The sequence below is a fragment of the Schistocerca piceifrons genome, unplaced genomic scaffold (genome assembly GCF_021461385.2).
Source record: "Schistocerca piceifrons isolate TAMUIC-IGC-003096 unplaced genomic scaffold, iqSchPice1.1 HiC_scaffold_1684, whole genome shotgun sequence".
Classification (NCBI taxonomy): Eukaryota; Metazoa; Arthropoda; class Insecta; order Orthoptera; family Acrididae; genus Schistocerca; species Schistocerca piceifrons.
This window is the reverse complement of record NW_025727550.1, coordinates 169,513-183,016: the sequence shown is the minus strand read 5'-3', so window position 1 is coordinate 183,016 and position 13,504 is coordinate 169,513. Positions and strand designations below refer to the sequence as shown.

The following is a 13,504-nucleotide window of genomic DNA, read 5'->3' as shown; positions in this document are numbered from 1 at the left end:
TGGCCGAGCAGCTGGAGGAGAGATGCCTTCCTTGGTGGCAGCTCCCTGCAGAGTGCGGAAGACCAGAGTGGCCGCGCCGACGTTGTCAGTGGATGGCATGCAATTGCCGAGCCACGGAGAACACGTTGCTTTGCGATGTGCACCCGCCTCGTAGCAGAAAACGCGAACGGTGGCCCTGTGGCGCAACGGATAACGCGTCTGACTACGGATCAGAAGATTCCAGGTTCGAATCCTGGCAGGGTCGGCATTTTGTTAGTTGCGGGCGCGTAGCTAGGCAGTGCATTCGAATGTCTCCACCTTCGTGGAGTGCAATGTTAATCCTGAGCATCTCGCAGCTGCATCTCGAGACGATCGCGGTAAATATCGCTTGGTGCAAGCGTCAGCGTAGCGTCAGTCGAGCAAAGTCGAGACAAGTCAAGCTGGGAGATGCTACACAGTTAATTAAACGGTAGGCGACGCAGACAACGCTTTTCCAAGTGTCCCATGTCACGCACCGAAGAGCGCGCTTCTCTCCGCACAGCAGAGTGGCGCAGTGGAAGCGTGCTGGGCCCATAACCCAGAGGTCCGTGGATCGAAACCACGCTCTGCTAAAATTATTCTTTTTCTTGGGTGCTTCGAGCTCGATCATTAATCTTGGGGTGCGCTGATTCAGCGTCGACAGCAAACCCTGTGAGTTGTGAAACGACGACGTCGTGTGCAGAATACGAGAAACACTTCCTAAGACGCAGACTTTCTTACGATTTTTTAGCAATTACATTCCTTGATCACAACGGTAATGCTTTTTCGGGCCACACGTGCAACCTTCGCGATATAAAAATCACATCTCCCCGGCGGGGAATCGAACCCCGGTCTCCCGCGTGACAGGCGGGGATACTAACCACTATACTACCGAGGAACACGCGGTCTTTGACTGCAGTGCACGCACATTTATGGTCTCTCAGGTACGTGATACATCTCAAATCTAGCGTCCCGATGCTTCCATAGTCAGCTGCTACGAAATAAAAGTATGCCCCAGGTGAGGCTCGAACTCACAACCCCGGCATTGCTCACGGCTACTGCCTTATAAGTACCGTGCGCTAACCAATTGCGCCACTGGGGCTACAGCAGAGTGCTTACAGTTAGCGGTATTCACTTTGATGCCAACCTGTTGTGGCTACAGACCCGTCATACGACCGTCACCTGCGGCCATACTACGACTTTAGCACCTGTCTACGAATGCTTCACACGATTCTTGTTTTATATGCTACACTTACAAGCATGTCAACCGCTTGTCATCACCGAAAAAATGCAAAAAAACGGGCGCCTGGCATTCCGCTACCTGTCCAACAGCGACGGCAGATGTGTGGCAAGCTCTAAGCTGTGCAGGCGCTCCGTGGCCGAGCAGCTGGAGGAGAGATGCCTTCCTTGGTGGCAGCTCCCTGCAGAGTGCGGAAGACCAGAGTGGCCGCGCCGACGTTGTCAGTGGATGGCATGCAATTGCCGAGCCACGGAGAACACGTTGCTTTGCGATGTGCACCCGCCTCGTAGCAGAAAACGCGAACGGTGGCCCTGTGGCGCAACGGATAACGCGTCTGACTACGGATCGGAAGATTCCAGGTTCGAATCCTGGCAGGGTCGGCATTTTGTTAGTTGCGGGCGCGTAGCTAGGCAGTGCATTCGAATGTCTCCACCTTCGTGGAGTGCAATGTTAATCCTGAGCATCTCGCAGCTGCATCTCGAGACGATCGCGGTAAATATCGCTTGGTGCAAGCGTCAGCGTAGCGTCAGTCGAGCAAAGTCGAGACAAGTCAAGCTGGGAGATGCTACACAGTTAATTAAACGGTAGGCGACGCAGACAACGCTTTTCCAAGTGTCCCATGTCACGCACCGAAGAGCGCCCTTCTCTCCGCACAGCAGAGTGGCGCAGTGGAAGCGTGCTGGGCCCATAACCCAGAGGTCCGTGGATCGAAACCACGCTCTGCTAAAATTATTCTTTTTCTTGGGTGCTTCGAGCTCGATCATTAATCTTGGGGTGCGCTGATTCAGCGTCGACAGCAAACCCTGTGAGTTGTGAAACGACGACGTCGTGTGCAGAATACGAGAAACACTTCCTAAGACGCAGACTTTCTTACGATTTTTTAGCAATTACATTCCTTGATCACAACGGTAATGCTTTTTCGGGCCACACGTGCAACCTTCGCGATATAAAAATCGCATCTCCCCGGCGGGGAATCGAACCCCGGTGTCCCGCGTGACAGGCGGGGGTACTAACCACTATACTACCGAGGAACACGCGGTCGTTGACTGCAGTGCACGCACATTTATGGTCTCTCAGGTACGTGATACATCTCAAATCTAGCGTCCCGATGCTTCCATAGTCAGCTGCTACGAAATAAAAGTATGCCCCAGGTGAGGCTCGAACTCACAACCCCGGCATTGCTCACGGCTACTGCCTTATAAGTACCGTGCGCTAACCAATTGCGCCACTGGGGCTACAGCAGAGTGCTTACAGTTAGCGGTATTCACTTTGATGCCAACCTGTTGTGGCTACAGACCCGTCATACGACCGTCACCTGCGGCCATACTACGACTTTAGCACCTGTCTACGAATGCTTCACACGATTCTTGTTTTATATGCTACACTTACAAGCATGTCAACCGCTTGTCAACACCGAAAAAATGCAAAAAAACGGGCGCCTGGCATTCCGCTACCTGTCCAACAGCGACGGCAGATGTGTGGCAAGCTCTAAGCTGTGCAGGCGCTCCGTGGCCGAGCAGCTGGAGGAGAGATGCCTTCCTTGGTGGCAGCTCCCTGCAGAGTGCGGAAGACCAGAGTGGCCGCGCCGACGTTGTCAGTGGATGGCATGCAATTGCCGAGCCACGGAGAACACGTTGCTTTGCGATGTGCACCCGCCTCGTAGCAGAAAACGCGAACGGTGGCCCTGTGGCGCAACGGATAACGCGTCTGACTACGGATCAGAAGATTCCAGGTTCGAATCCTGGCAGGGTCGGCATTTTGTTAGTTGCGGGCGCGTAGCTAGGCAGTGCATTCGAATGTCTCCACCTTCGTGGAGTGCAATGTTAATCCTGAGCATCTCGCAGCTGCATCTCGAGACGATCGCGGTAAATATCGCTTGGTGCAAGCGTCAGCGTAGCGTCAGTCGAGCAAAGTCGAGACAAGTCAAGCTGGGAGATGCTACACAGTTAATTAAACGGTAGGCGACGCAGACAACGCTTTTCCAAGTGTCCCATGTCACGCACCGAAGAGCGCGCTTCTCTCCGCACAGCAGAGTGGCGCAGTGGAAGCGTGCTGGGCCCATAACCCAGAGGTCCGTGGATCGAAACCACGCTCTGCTAAAATTATTCTTTTTCTTGGGTGCTTCGAGCTCGATCATTAATCTTGGGGTGCGCTGATTCAGCGTCGACAGCAAACCCTGTGAGTTGTGAAACGACGACGTCGTGTGCAGAATACGAGAAACACTTCCTAAGACGCAGACTTTCTTACGATTTTTTAGCAATTACATTCCTTGATCACAACGGTAATGCTTTTTCGGGCCACACGTGCAACCTTCGCGATATAAAAATCGCATCTCCCCGGCGGGGAATCGAACCCCGGTGTCCCGCGTGACAGGCGGGGGTACTAACCACTATACTACCGAGGAACACGCGGTCTTTGACTGCAGTGCACGCACATTTATGGTCTCTCAGGTACGTGATACATCTCAAATCTAGCGTCCCGATGCTTCCATAGTCAGCTGCTACGAAATAAAAGTATGCCCCAGGTGAGGCTCGAACTCACAACCCCGGCATTGCTCACGGCTACTGCCTTATAAGTACCGTGCGCTAACCAATTGCGCCACTGGGGCTACAGCAGAGTGCTTACAGTTAGCGGTATTCACTTTGATGCCAACCTGTTGTGGCTACAGACCCGTCATACGACCGTCACCTGCGGCCATACTACGACTTTAGCACCTGTCTACGAATGCTTCACACGATTCTTGTTTTATATGCTACACTTACAAGCATGTCAACCGCTTGTCATCACCGAAAAAATGCAAAAAAACGGGCGCCTGGCATTCCGCTACCTGTCCAACAGCGACGGCAGATGTGTGGCAAGCTCTAAGCTGTGCAGGCGCTCCGTGGCCGAGCAGCTGGAGGAGAGATGCCTTCCTTGGTGGCAGCTCCCTGCAGAGTGCGGAAGACCAGAGTGGCCGCGCCGACGTTGTCAGTGGATGGCATGCAATTGCCGAGCCACGGAGAACACGTTGCTTTGCGATGTGCACCCGCCTCGTAGCAGAAAACGCGAACGGTGGCCCTGTGGCGCAACGGATAACGCGTCTGACTACGGATCAGAAGATTCCAGGTTCGAATCCTGGCAGGGTCGGCATTTTGTTAGTTGCGGGCGCGTAGCTAGGCAGTGCATTCGAATGTCTCCACCTTCGTGGAGTGCAATGTTAATCCTGAGCATCTCGCAGCTGCATCTCGAGACGATCGCGGTAAATATCGCTTGGTGCAAGCGTCAGCGTAGCGTCATTCGAGCAAAGTCGAGACAAGTCAAGCTGGGAGATGCTACACAGTTAATTAAACGGTAGGCGACGCAGACAACGCTTTTCCAAGTGTCCCATGTCACGCACCGAAGAGCGCGCTCCTCTCCGCACAGCAGAGTGGCGCAGTGGAAGCGTGCTGGGCCCATAACCCAGAGGTCCGTGGATCGAAACCACGCTCTGCTAAAATTATTCTTTTTCTTGGGTGCTTCGAGCTCGATCATTAATCTTGGGGTGCGCTGATTCAGCGTCGACAGCAAACCCTGTGAGTTGTGAAACGACGACGTCGTGTGCAGAATACGAGAAACACTTCCTAAGACGCAGACTTTCTTACGATTTTTTAGCAATTACATTCCTTGATCACAACGGTAATGCTTTTTCGGGCCACACGTGCAACCTTCGCGATATAAAAATCACATCTCCCCGGCGGGGAATCGAACCCCGGTCTCCCGCGTGACAGGCGGGGATACTAACCACTATACTACCGAGGAACACGCGGTCTTTGACTGCAGTGCACGCACATTTATGGTCTCTCAGGTACGTGATACATCTCAAATCTAGCGTCCCGATGCTTCCATAGTCAGCTGCTACGAAATAAAAGTATGCCCCAGGTGAGGCTCGAACTCACAACCCCGGCATTGCTCACGGCTACTGCCTTATAAGTACCGTGCGCTAACCAATTGCGCCACTGGGGCTACAGCAGAGTGCTTACAGTTAGCGGTATTCACTTTGATGCCAACCTGTTGTGGCTACAGACCCGTCATACGACCGTCACCTGCGGCCATACTACGACTTTAGCACCTGTCTACGAATGCTTCACACGATTCTTGTTTTATATGCTACACTTACAAGCATGTCAACCGCTTGTCATCACCGAAAAAATGCAAAAAAACGGGCGCCTGGCATTCCGCTACCTGTCCAACAGCGACGGCAGATGTGTGGCAAGCTCTAAGCTGTGCAGGCGCTCCGTGGCCGAGCAGCTGGAGGAGAGATGCCTTCCTTGGTGGCAGCTCCCTGCAGAGTGCGGAAGACCAGAGTGGCCGCGCCGACGTTGTCAGTGGATGGCATGCAATTGCCGAGCCACGGAGAACACGTTGCTTTGCGATGTGCACCCGCCTCGTAGCAGAAAACGCGAACGGTGGCCCTGTGGCGCAACGGATAACGCGTCTGACTACGGATCGGAAGATTCCAGGTTCGAATCCTGGCAGGGTCGGCATTTTGTTAGTTGCGGGCGCGTAGCTAGGCAGTGCATTCGAATGTCTCCACCTTCGTGGAGTGCAATGTTAATCCTGAGCATCTCGCAGCTGCATCTCGAGACGATCGCGGTAAATATCGCTTCGTGCAAGCGTCAGCGTAGCGTCAGTCGAGCAAAGTCGAGACAAGTCAAGCTGGGAGATGCTACACAGTTAATTAAACGGTAGGCGACGCAGACAACGCTTTTCCAAGTGTCCCATGTCACGCACCGAAGAGCGCCCTTCTCTCCGCACAGCAGAAAGGCGCAGTGGAAGCGTGCTGGGCCCATAACCCAGAGGTCCGTGGATCGAAACCACGCTCTGCTAAAATTATTCTTTTTCTTGGGTGCTTCGAGCTCGATCATTAATCTTGGGGTGCGCTGATTCAGCGTCGACAGCAAACCCTGTGAGTTGTGAAACGACGACGTCGTGTGCAGAATACGAGAAACACTTCCTAAGACGCAGACTTTCTTACGATTTTTTAGCAATTACATTCCTTGATCACAACGGTAATGCTTTTTCGGGCCACACGTGCAACCTTCGCGATATAAAAATCGCATCTCCCCGGCGGGGAATCGAACCCCGGTCTCCCGCGTGACAGGCGGGGGTACTAACCACTATACTACCGAGGAACACGCGGTCGTTGACTGCAGTGCACGCATATTTATGGTCTCTCAGGTACGTGATACATCTCAAATCTAGCGTCCCGATGCTTCCATAGTCAGCTGCTACGAAATAAAAGTATGCCCCAGGTGAGGCTCGAACTCACAACCCCGGCATTGCTCACGGCTACTGCCTTATAAGTACCGTGCGCTAACCAATTGCGCCACTGGGGCTACAGCAGAGTGCTTACAGTTAGCGGTATTCACTTTGATGCCAACCTGTTGTGGCTACAGACCCGTCATACGACCGTCACCTGCGGCCATACTACGACTTTAGCACCTGTCTACGAATGCTTCACACGATTCTTGTTTTATATGCTACACTTACAAGCATGTCAACCGCTTGTCATCACCGAAAAAATGCAAAAAAACGGGCGCCTGGCATTCCGCTACCTGTCCAACAGCGACGGCAGATGTGTGGCAAGCTCTAAGCTGTGCAGGCGCTCCGTGGCCGAGCAGCTGGAGGAGAGATGCCTTCCTTGGTGGCAGCTCCCTGCAGAGTGCGGAAGACCAGAGTGGCCGCGCCGACGTTGTCAGTGGATGGCATGCAATTGCCGAGCCACGGAGAACACGTTGCTTTGCGATGTGCACCCGCCTCGTAGCAGAAAACGCGAACGGTGGCCCTGTGGCGCAACGGATAACGCGTCTGACTACGGATCAGAAGATTCCAGGTTCGAATCCTGGCAGGGTCGGCATTTTGTTAGTTGCGGGCGCGTAGCTAGGCAGTGCATTCGAATGTCTCCACCTTCGTGGAGTGCAATGTTAATCCTGAGCATCTCGCAGCTGCATCTCGAGACGATCGCGGTAAATATCGCTTGGTGCAAGCGTCAGCGTAGCGTCAGTCGAGCAAAGTCGAGACAAGTCAAGCTGGGAGATGCTACACAGTTAATTAAACGGTAGGCGACGCAGACAACGCTTTTCCAAGTGTCCCATGTCACGCACCGAAGAGCGCGCTTCTCTCCGCACAGCAGAGTGGCGCAGTGGAAGCGTGCTGGGCCCATAACCCAGAGGTCCGTGGATCGAAACCACGCTCTGCTAAAATTATTCTTTTTCTTGGGTGCTTCGAGCTCGATCATTAATCTTGGGGTGCGCTGATTCAGCGTCGACAGCAAACCCTGTGAGTTGTGAAACGACGACGTCGTGTGCAGAATACGAGAAACACTTCCTAAGACGCAGACTTTCTTACGATTTTTTAGCAATTACATTCCTTGATCACAACGGTAATGCTTTTTCGGGCCACACGTGCAACCTTCGCGATATAAAAATCGCATCTCCCCGGCGGGGAATCGAACCCCGGTCTCCCGCGTGACAGGCGGGGATACTAACCACTATACTACCGAGGAACACGCGGTCTTTGACTGCAGTGCACGCACATTTATGGTCTCTCAGGTACGTGATACATCTCAAATCTAGCGTCCCGATGCTTCCATAGTCAGCTGCTACGAAATAAAAGTATGCCCCAGGTGAGGCTCGAACTCACAACCCCGGCATTGCTCACGGCTACTGCCTTATAAGTACCGTGCGCTAACCAATTGCGCCACTGGGGCTACAGCAGAGTGCTTACAGTTAGCGGTATTCACTTTGATGCCAACCTGTTGTGGCTACAGACCCGTCATACGACCGTCACCTGCGGCCATACTACGACTTTAGCACCTGTCTACGAATGCTTCACACGATTCTTGTTTTATATGCTACACTTACAAGCATGTCAACCGCTTGTCATCACCGAAAAAATGCAAAAAAACGGGCGCCTGGCATTCCGCTACCTGTCCAACAGCGACGGCAGATGTGTGGCAAGCTCTAAGCTGTGCAGGCGCTCCGTGGCCGAGCAGCTGGAGGAGAGATGCCTTCCTTGGTGGCAGCTCCCTGCAGAGTGCGGAAGACCAGAGTGGCCGCGCCGACGTTGTCAGTGGATGGCATGCAATTGCCGAGCCACGGAGAACACGTTGCTTTGCGATGTGCACCCGCCTCGTAGCAGAAAACGCGAACGGTGGCCCTGTGGCGCAACGGATAACGCGTCTGACTACGGATCGGAAGATTCCAGGTTCGAATCCTGGCAGGGTCGGCATTTTGTTAGTTGCGGGCGCGTAGCTAGGCAGTGCATTCGAATGTCTCCACCTTCGTGGAGTGCAATGTTAATCCTGAGCATCTCGCAGCTGCATCTCGAGACGATCGCGGTAAATATCGCTTCGTGCAAGCGTCAGCGTAGCGTCAGTCGAGCAAAGTCGAGACAAGTCAAGCTGGGAGATGCTACACAGTTAATTAAACGGTAGGCGACGCAGACAACGCTTTTCCAAGTGTCCCATGTCACGATCCGAAGAGCGGGCCTCTTTCCGCACAGCAGAGTGGCGCAGTGGAAGCGTGCTGGGCCCATAACCCAGAGGTCCGTGGATCGAAACCACGCTCTGCTAAAATTATTCTTTTTCTTGGGTGCTTCGAGCTCGATCATTAATCTTGGGGTGCGCTGATTCAGCGTCGACAGCAAACCCTGTGAGTTGTGAAACGACGACGTCGTGTGCAGAATACGAGAAACACTTCCTAAGACGCAGACTTTCTTACGATTTTTTAGCAATTACATTCCTTGATCACAACGGTAATGCTTTTTCGGGCCACACGTGCAACCTTCGCGATATAAAAATCGCATCTCCCCGGCGGGGAATCGAACCCCGGTCTCCCGCGTGACAGGCGGGGGTACTAACCACTATACTACCGAGGAACACGCGGTCGTTGACTGCAGTGCACGCACATTTATGGTCTCTCAGGTACGTGATACATCTCAAATCTAGCGTCCCGATGCTTCCATAGTCAGCTGCTACGAAATAAAAGTATGCCCCAGGTGAGGCTCGAACTCACAACCCCGGCATTGCTCACGGCTACTGCCTTATAAGTACCGTGCGCTAACCAATTGCGCCACTGGGGCTACAGCAGAGTGCTTACAGTTAGCGGTATTCACTTTGATGCCAACCTGTTGTGGCTACAGACCCGTCATACGACCGTCACCTGCGGCCATACTACGACTTTAGCACCTGTCTACGAATGCTTCACACGATTCTTGTTTTATATGCTACACTTACAAGCATGTCAACCGCTTGTCATCACCGAAAAAATGCAAAAAAACGGGCGCCTGGCATTCCGCTACCTGTCCAACAGCGACGGCAGATGTGTGGCAAGCTCTAAGCTGTGCAGGCGCTCCGTGGCCGAGCAGCTGGAGGAGAGATGCCTTCCTTGGTGGCAGCTCCCTGCAGAGTGCGGAAGACCAGAGTGGCCGCGCCGACGTTGTCAGTGGATGGCATGCAATTGCCGAGCCACGGAGAACACGTTGCTTTGCGATGTGCACCCGCCTCGTAGCAGAAAACGCGAACGGTGGCCCTGTGGCGCAACGGATAACGCGTCTGACTACGGATCAGAAGATTCCAGGTTCGAATCCTGGCAGGGTCGGCATTTTGTTAGTTGCGGGCGCGTAGCTAGGCAGTGCATTCGAATGTCTCCACCTTCGTGGAGTGCAATGTTAATCCTGAGCATCTCGCAGCTGCATCTCGAGACGATCGCGGTAAATATCGCTTGGTGCAAGCGTCAGCGTAGCGTCAGTCGAGCAAAGTCGAGACAAGTCAAGCTGGGAGATGCTACACAGTTAATTAAACGGTAGGCGACGCAGACAACGCTTTTCCAAGTGTCCCATGTCACGCACCGAAGAGCGCGCCTCTCTCCGCACAGCAGAGTGGCGCAGTGGAAGCGTGCTGGGCCCATAACCCAGAGGTCCGTGGATCGAAACCACGCTCTGCTAAAATTATTCTTTTTCTTGGGTGCTTCGAGCTCGATCATTAATCTTGGGGTGCGCTGATTCAGCGTCGACAGCAAACCCTGTGAGTTGTGAAACGACGACGTCGTGTGCAGAATACGAGAAACACTTCCTAAGACGCAGACTTTCTTACGATTTTTTAGCAATTACATTCCTTGATCACAACGGTAATGCTTTTTCGGGCCACACGTGCAACCTTCGCGATATAAAAATCGCATCTCCCCGGCGGGGAATCGAACCCCGGTCTCCCGCGTGACAGGCGGGGATACTAACCACTATACTACCGAGGAACACGCGGTCGTTGACTGCAGTGCACGCACATTTATGGTCTCTCAGGTACGTGATACATCTCAAATCTAGCGTCCCGATGCTTCCATAGTCAGCTGCTACGAAATAAAAGTATGCCCCAGGTGAGGCTCGAACTCACAACCCCGGCATTGCTCACGGCTACTGCCTTATAAGTACCGTGCGCTAACCAATTGCGCCACTGGGGCTACAGCAGAGTGCTTACAGTTAGCGGTATTCACTTTGATGCCAACCTGTTGTGGCTACAGACCCGTCATACGACCGTCACCTGCGGCCATACTACGACTTTAGCACCTGTCTACGAATGCTTCACACGATTCTTGTTTTATATGCTACACTTACAAGCATGTCAACCGCTTGTCATCACCGAAAAAATGCAAAAAAACGGGCGCCTGGCATTCCGCTACCTGTCCAACAGCGACGGCAGATGTGTGGCAAGCTCTAAGCTGTGCAGGCGCTCCGTGGCCGAGCAGCTGGAGGAGAGATGCCTTCCTTGGTGGCAGCTCCCTGCAGAGTGCGGAAGACCAGAGTGGCCGCGCCGACGTTGTCAGTGGATGGCATGCAATTGCCGAGCCACGGAGAACACGTTGCTTTGCGATGTGCACCCGCCTCGTAGCAGAAAACGCGAACGGTGGCCCTGTGGCGCAACGGATAACGCGTCTGACTACGGATCGGAAGATTCCAGGTTCGAATCCTGGCAGGGTCGGCATTTTGTTAGTTGCGGGCGCGTAGCTAGGTAGTGCATTCGAATGTCTCCACCTTCGTGGAGTGCAATGTTAATCCTGAGCATCTCGCAGCTGCATCTCGAGACGATCGCGGTAAATATCGCTTCCTGCAAGCGTCAGCGTAGCGTCAGTCGAGCAAAGTCGAGACAAGTCAAGCTGGGAGATGCTACACAGTTAATTAAACGGTAGGCGACGCAGACAACGCTTTTCCAAGTGTCCCATGTCACGCTCCGAAGAGCGCGCCTCTTTCCGCACAGCAGAGTGGCGCAGTGGAAGCGTGCTGGGCCCATAACCCAGAGGTCCGTGGATCGAAACCACGCTCTGCTAAAATTATTCTTTTTCTTGGGTGCTTCGAGCTCGATCATTAATCTTGGGGTGCGCTGATTCAGCGTCGACAGCAAACCCTGTGAGTTGTGAAACGACGACGTCGTGTGCAGAATACGAGAAACACTTCCTAAGACGCAGACTTTCTTACGATTTTTTAGCAATTACATTCCTTGATCACAACGGTAATGCTTTTTCGGGCCACACGTGCAACCTTCGCGATATAAAAATCGCATCTCCCCGGCGGGGAATCGAACCCCGGTCTCCCGCGTGACAGGCGGGGATACTAACCACTATACTACCGAGGAACACGCGGTCGTTGACTGCAGTGCACGCACATTTATGGTCTCTCAGGTACGTGATACATCTCAAATCTAGCGTCCCGATGCTTCCATAGTCAGCTGCTACGAAATAAAAGTATGCCCCAGGTGAGGCTCGAACTCACAACCCCGGCATTGCTCACGGCTACTGCCTTATAAGTACCGTGCGCTAACCAATTGCGCCACTGGGGCTACAGCAGAGTGCTTACAGTTAGCGGTATTCACTTTGATGCCAACCTGTTGTGGCTACAGACCCGTCATACGACCGTCACCTGTTGCCATACTACGACTTTAGCACCTGTCTACGAATGCTTCACACGATTCTTGTTTTATATGCTACACTTACAAGCATGTCAACCGCTTGTCATCACCGAAAAAATGCAAAAAAACGGGCGCCTGGCATTCCGCTACCTGTCCAACAGCGACGGCAGATGTGTGGCAAGCTCTAAGCTGTGCAGGCGCTCCGTGGCCGAGCAGCTGGAGGAGAGATGCCTTCCTTGGCGGCAGCTCCCTGCAGAGTGCGGAAGACCAGAGTGGCCGCGCCGACGTTGTCAGTGGATGGCATGCAATTGCCGAGCCACGGAGAACACGTTGCTTTGCGATGTGCACCCGCCTCGTAGCAGAAAACGCGAACGGTGGCCCTGTGGCGCAACGGATAACGCGTCTGACTACGGATCGGAAGATTCCAGGTTCGAATCCTGGCAGGGTCGGCATTTTGTTAGTTGCGGGCGCGTAGCTAGGCAGTGCATTCGAATGTCTCCACCTTCGTGGAGTGCAATGTTAATCCTGAGCATCTCGCAGCTGCATCTCGAGACGATCGCGGTAAATATCGCTTCGTGCAAGCGTCAGCGTAGCGTCAGTCGAGCAAAGTCGAGACAAGTCAAGCTGGGAGATGCTACACAGTTAATTAAACGGTAGGCGACGCAGACAACGCTTTTCCAAGTGTCCCATGTCACGCACCGAAGAGCGCGCTTCTCTCCGCACAGCAGAGTGGCGCAGTGGAAGCGTGCTGGGCCCATAACCCAGAGGTCCGTGGATCGAAACCACGCTCTGCTAAAATTATTCTTTTTCTTGGGTGCTTCGAGCTCGATCATTAATCTTGGGGTGCGCTGATTCAGCGTCGACAGCAAACCCTGTGAGTTGTGAAACGACGACGTCGTGTGCAGAATACGAGAAACACTTCCTAAGACGCAGACTTTCTTACGATTTTTTAGCAATTACATTCCTTGATCACAACGGTAATGCTTTTTCGGGCCACACGTGCAACCTTCGCGATATAAAAATCGCATCTCCCCGGCGGGGAATCGAACCCCGGTCTCCCGCGTGACAGGCGGGGATACTAACCACTATACTACCGAGGAACACGCGGTCGTTGACTGCAGTGCACGCACATTTATGGTCTCTCAGGTACGTGATACATCTCAAATCTAGCGTCCCGATGCTTCCATAGTCAGCTGCTACGAAATAAAAGTATGCCCCAGGTGAGGCTCGAACTCACAACCCCGGCATTGCTCACGGCTACTGCCTTATAAGTACCGTGCGCTAACCAATTGCGCCACTGGGGCTACAGCAGAGTGCTTACAGTTAGCGGTATTCACTTTGATGCCAACCTG

The 13,504-nt window shown here is 53.3% G+C and overlaps 39 non-coding genes across 39 annotated transcripts; 19 read left to right on the top strand and 20 right to left on the bottom strand.

The window, feature by feature from the left end:
- The first annotated feature begins 171 nt into the window (after positions 1-171).
- On the top strand, positions 172-244 carry Trnar-acg. The gene has a single exon. It is a non-coding gene; the product is annotated as a tRNA-Arg (tRNA).
- Positions 245-518: 274 nt separating this feature from the next.
- Positions 519-590, top strand: Trnam-cau. The gene has a single exon. It is a non-coding gene; the product is annotated as a tRNA-Met (tRNA).
- A 233-nt stretch (positions 591-823) lies between these two features.
- Positions 824-895, bottom strand: Trnad-guc. The gene has a single exon. It is a non-coding gene; the product is annotated as a tRNA-Asp (tRNA).
- Positions 896-1,007: 112 nt separating this feature from the next.
- On the bottom strand, positions 1,008-1,099 carry Trnai-uau. The gene is given in 2 exon segments: positions 1,008-1,043; positions 1,062-1,099. It is a non-coding gene; the product is annotated as a tRNA-Ile (tRNA).
- A 445-nt stretch (positions 1,100-1,544) lies between these two features.
- On the top strand, positions 1,545-1,617 carry Trnar-acg. The gene has a single exon. It is a non-coding gene; the product is annotated as a tRNA-Arg (tRNA).
- Positions 1,618-1,891: 274 nt separating this feature from the next.
- Positions 1,892-1,963, top strand: Trnam-cau. The gene has a single exon. It is a non-coding gene; the product is annotated as a tRNA-Met (tRNA).
- Positions 1,964-2,196: 233 nt separating this feature from the next.
- On the bottom strand, positions 2,197-2,268 carry Trnad-guc. Its single transcript has one exon. It is a non-coding gene; the product is annotated as a tRNA-Asp (tRNA).
- A 112-nt stretch (positions 2,269-2,380) lies between these two features.
- Trnai-uau lies at positions 2,381-2,472 on the bottom strand. Its single transcript is given in 2 exon segments — positions 2,381-2,416; positions 2,435-2,472. It is a non-coding gene; the product is annotated as a tRNA-Ile (tRNA).
- A 445-nt stretch (positions 2,473-2,917) lies between these two features.
- On the top strand, positions 2,918-2,990 carry Trnar-acg. Its single transcript has one exon. It is a non-coding gene; the product is annotated as a tRNA-Arg (tRNA).
- Positions 2,991-3,264: 274 nt separating this feature from the next.
- Trnam-cau lies at positions 3,265-3,336 on the top strand. The gene has a single exon. It is a non-coding gene; the product is annotated as a tRNA-Met (tRNA).
- Positions 3,337-3,569: 233 nt separating this feature from the next.
- On the bottom strand, positions 3,570-3,641 carry Trnad-guc. The gene has a single exon. It is a non-coding gene; the product is annotated as a tRNA-Asp (tRNA).
- A 112-nt stretch (positions 3,642-3,753) lies between these two features.
- On the bottom strand, positions 3,754-3,845 carry Trnai-uau. Its single transcript is given in 2 exon segments — positions 3,754-3,789; positions 3,808-3,845. It is a non-coding gene; the product is annotated as a tRNA-Ile (tRNA).
- Positions 3,846-4,290: 445 nt separating this feature from the next.
- On the top strand, positions 4,291-4,363 carry Trnar-acg. The gene has a single exon. It is a non-coding gene; the product is annotated as a tRNA-Arg (tRNA).
- Positions 4,364-4,637: 274 nt separating this feature from the next.
- On the top strand, positions 4,638-4,709 carry Trnam-cau. Its single transcript has one exon. It is a non-coding gene; the product is annotated as a tRNA-Met (tRNA).
- Positions 4,710-4,942: 233 nt separating this feature from the next.
- Positions 4,943-5,014, bottom strand: Trnad-guc. Its single transcript has one exon. It is a non-coding gene; the product is annotated as a tRNA-Asp (tRNA).
- Positions 5,015-5,126: 112 nt separating this feature from the next.
- On the bottom strand, positions 5,127-5,218 carry Trnai-uau. The gene is given in 2 exon segments: positions 5,127-5,162; positions 5,181-5,218. It is a non-coding gene; the product is annotated as a tRNA-Ile (tRNA).
- A 445-nt stretch (positions 5,219-5,663) lies between these two features.
- Trnar-acg lies at positions 5,664-5,736 on the top strand. Its single transcript has one exon. It is a non-coding gene; the product is annotated as a tRNA-Arg (tRNA).
- Positions 5,737-6,315: 579 nt separating this feature from the next.
- Trnad-guc lies at positions 6,316-6,387 on the bottom strand. The gene has a single exon. It is a non-coding gene; the product is annotated as a tRNA-Asp (tRNA).
- A 112-nt stretch (positions 6,388-6,499) lies between these two features.
- Positions 6,500-6,591, bottom strand: Trnai-uau. The gene is given in 2 exon segments: positions 6,500-6,535; positions 6,554-6,591. It is a non-coding gene; the product is annotated as a tRNA-Ile (tRNA).
- A 445-nt stretch (positions 6,592-7,036) lies between these two features.
- Trnar-acg lies at positions 7,037-7,109 on the top strand. The gene has a single exon. It is a non-coding gene; the product is annotated as a tRNA-Arg (tRNA).
- Positions 7,110-7,383: 274 nt separating this feature from the next.
- Trnam-cau lies at positions 7,384-7,455 on the top strand. The gene has a single exon. It is a non-coding gene; the product is annotated as a tRNA-Met (tRNA).
- A 233-nt stretch (positions 7,456-7,688) lies between these two features.
- Trnad-guc lies at positions 7,689-7,760 on the bottom strand. Its single transcript has one exon. It is a non-coding gene; the product is annotated as a tRNA-Asp (tRNA).
- A 112-nt stretch (positions 7,761-7,872) lies between these two features.
- Trnai-uau lies at positions 7,873-7,964 on the bottom strand. The gene is given in 2 exon segments: positions 7,873-7,908; positions 7,927-7,964. It is a non-coding gene; the product is annotated as a tRNA-Ile (tRNA).
- Positions 7,965-8,409: 445 nt separating this feature from the next.
- Positions 8,410-8,482, top strand: Trnar-acg. Its single transcript has one exon. It is a non-coding gene; the product is annotated as a tRNA-Arg (tRNA).
- A 274-nt stretch (positions 8,483-8,756) lies between these two features.
- Trnam-cau lies at positions 8,757-8,828 on the top strand. Its single transcript has one exon. It is a non-coding gene; the product is annotated as a tRNA-Met (tRNA).
- A 233-nt stretch (positions 8,829-9,061) lies between these two features.
- Positions 9,062-9,133, bottom strand: Trnad-guc. Its single transcript has one exon. It is a non-coding gene; the product is annotated as a tRNA-Asp (tRNA).
- Positions 9,134-9,245: 112 nt separating this feature from the next.
- Trnai-uau lies at positions 9,246-9,337 on the bottom strand. Its single transcript is given in 2 exon segments — positions 9,246-9,281; positions 9,300-9,337. It is a non-coding gene; the product is annotated as a tRNA-Ile (tRNA).
- Positions 9,338-9,782: 445 nt separating this feature from the next.
- Trnar-acg lies at positions 9,783-9,855 on the top strand. Its single transcript has one exon. It is a non-coding gene; the product is annotated as a tRNA-Arg (tRNA).
- Positions 9,856-10,129: 274 nt separating this feature from the next.
- On the top strand, positions 10,130-10,201 carry Trnam-cau. Its single transcript has one exon. It is a non-coding gene; the product is annotated as a tRNA-Met (tRNA).
- A 233-nt stretch (positions 10,202-10,434) lies between these two features.
- Trnad-guc lies at positions 10,435-10,506 on the bottom strand. Its single transcript has one exon. It is a non-coding gene; the product is annotated as a tRNA-Asp (tRNA).
- A 112-nt stretch (positions 10,507-10,618) lies between these two features.
- Trnai-uau lies at positions 10,619-10,710 on the bottom strand. Its single transcript is given in 2 exon segments — positions 10,619-10,654; positions 10,673-10,710. It is a non-coding gene; the product is annotated as a tRNA-Ile (tRNA).
- A 445-nt stretch (positions 10,711-11,155) lies between these two features.
- Positions 11,156-11,228, top strand: Trnar-acg. The gene has a single exon. It is a non-coding gene; the product is annotated as a tRNA-Arg (tRNA).
- Positions 11,229-11,502: 274 nt separating this feature from the next.
- Trnam-cau lies at positions 11,503-11,574 on the top strand. Its single transcript has one exon. It is a non-coding gene; the product is annotated as a tRNA-Met (tRNA).
- Positions 11,575-11,807: 233 nt separating this feature from the next.
- Trnad-guc lies at positions 11,808-11,879 on the bottom strand. The gene has a single exon. It is a non-coding gene; the product is annotated as a tRNA-Asp (tRNA).
- Positions 11,880-11,991: 112 nt separating this feature from the next.
- Trnai-uau lies at positions 11,992-12,083 on the bottom strand. The gene is given in 2 exon segments: positions 11,992-12,027; positions 12,046-12,083. It is a non-coding gene; the product is annotated as a tRNA-Ile (tRNA).
- A 445-nt stretch (positions 12,084-12,528) lies between these two features.
- Positions 12,529-12,601, top strand: Trnar-acg. The gene has a single exon. It is a non-coding gene; the product is annotated as a tRNA-Arg (tRNA).
- Positions 12,602-12,875: 274 nt separating this feature from the next.
- Positions 12,876-12,947, top strand: Trnam-cau. The gene has a single exon. It is a non-coding gene; the product is annotated as a tRNA-Met (tRNA).
- Positions 12,948-13,180: 233 nt separating this feature from the next.
- Positions 13,181-13,252, bottom strand: Trnad-guc. The gene has a single exon. It is a non-coding gene; the product is annotated as a tRNA-Asp (tRNA).
- A 112-nt stretch (positions 13,253-13,364) lies between these two features.
- Positions 13,365-13,456, bottom strand: Trnai-uau. The gene is given in 2 exon segments: positions 13,365-13,400; positions 13,419-13,456. It is a non-coding gene; the product is annotated as a tRNA-Ile (tRNA).
- Positions 13,457-13,504: the final 48 nt, after the last annotated feature.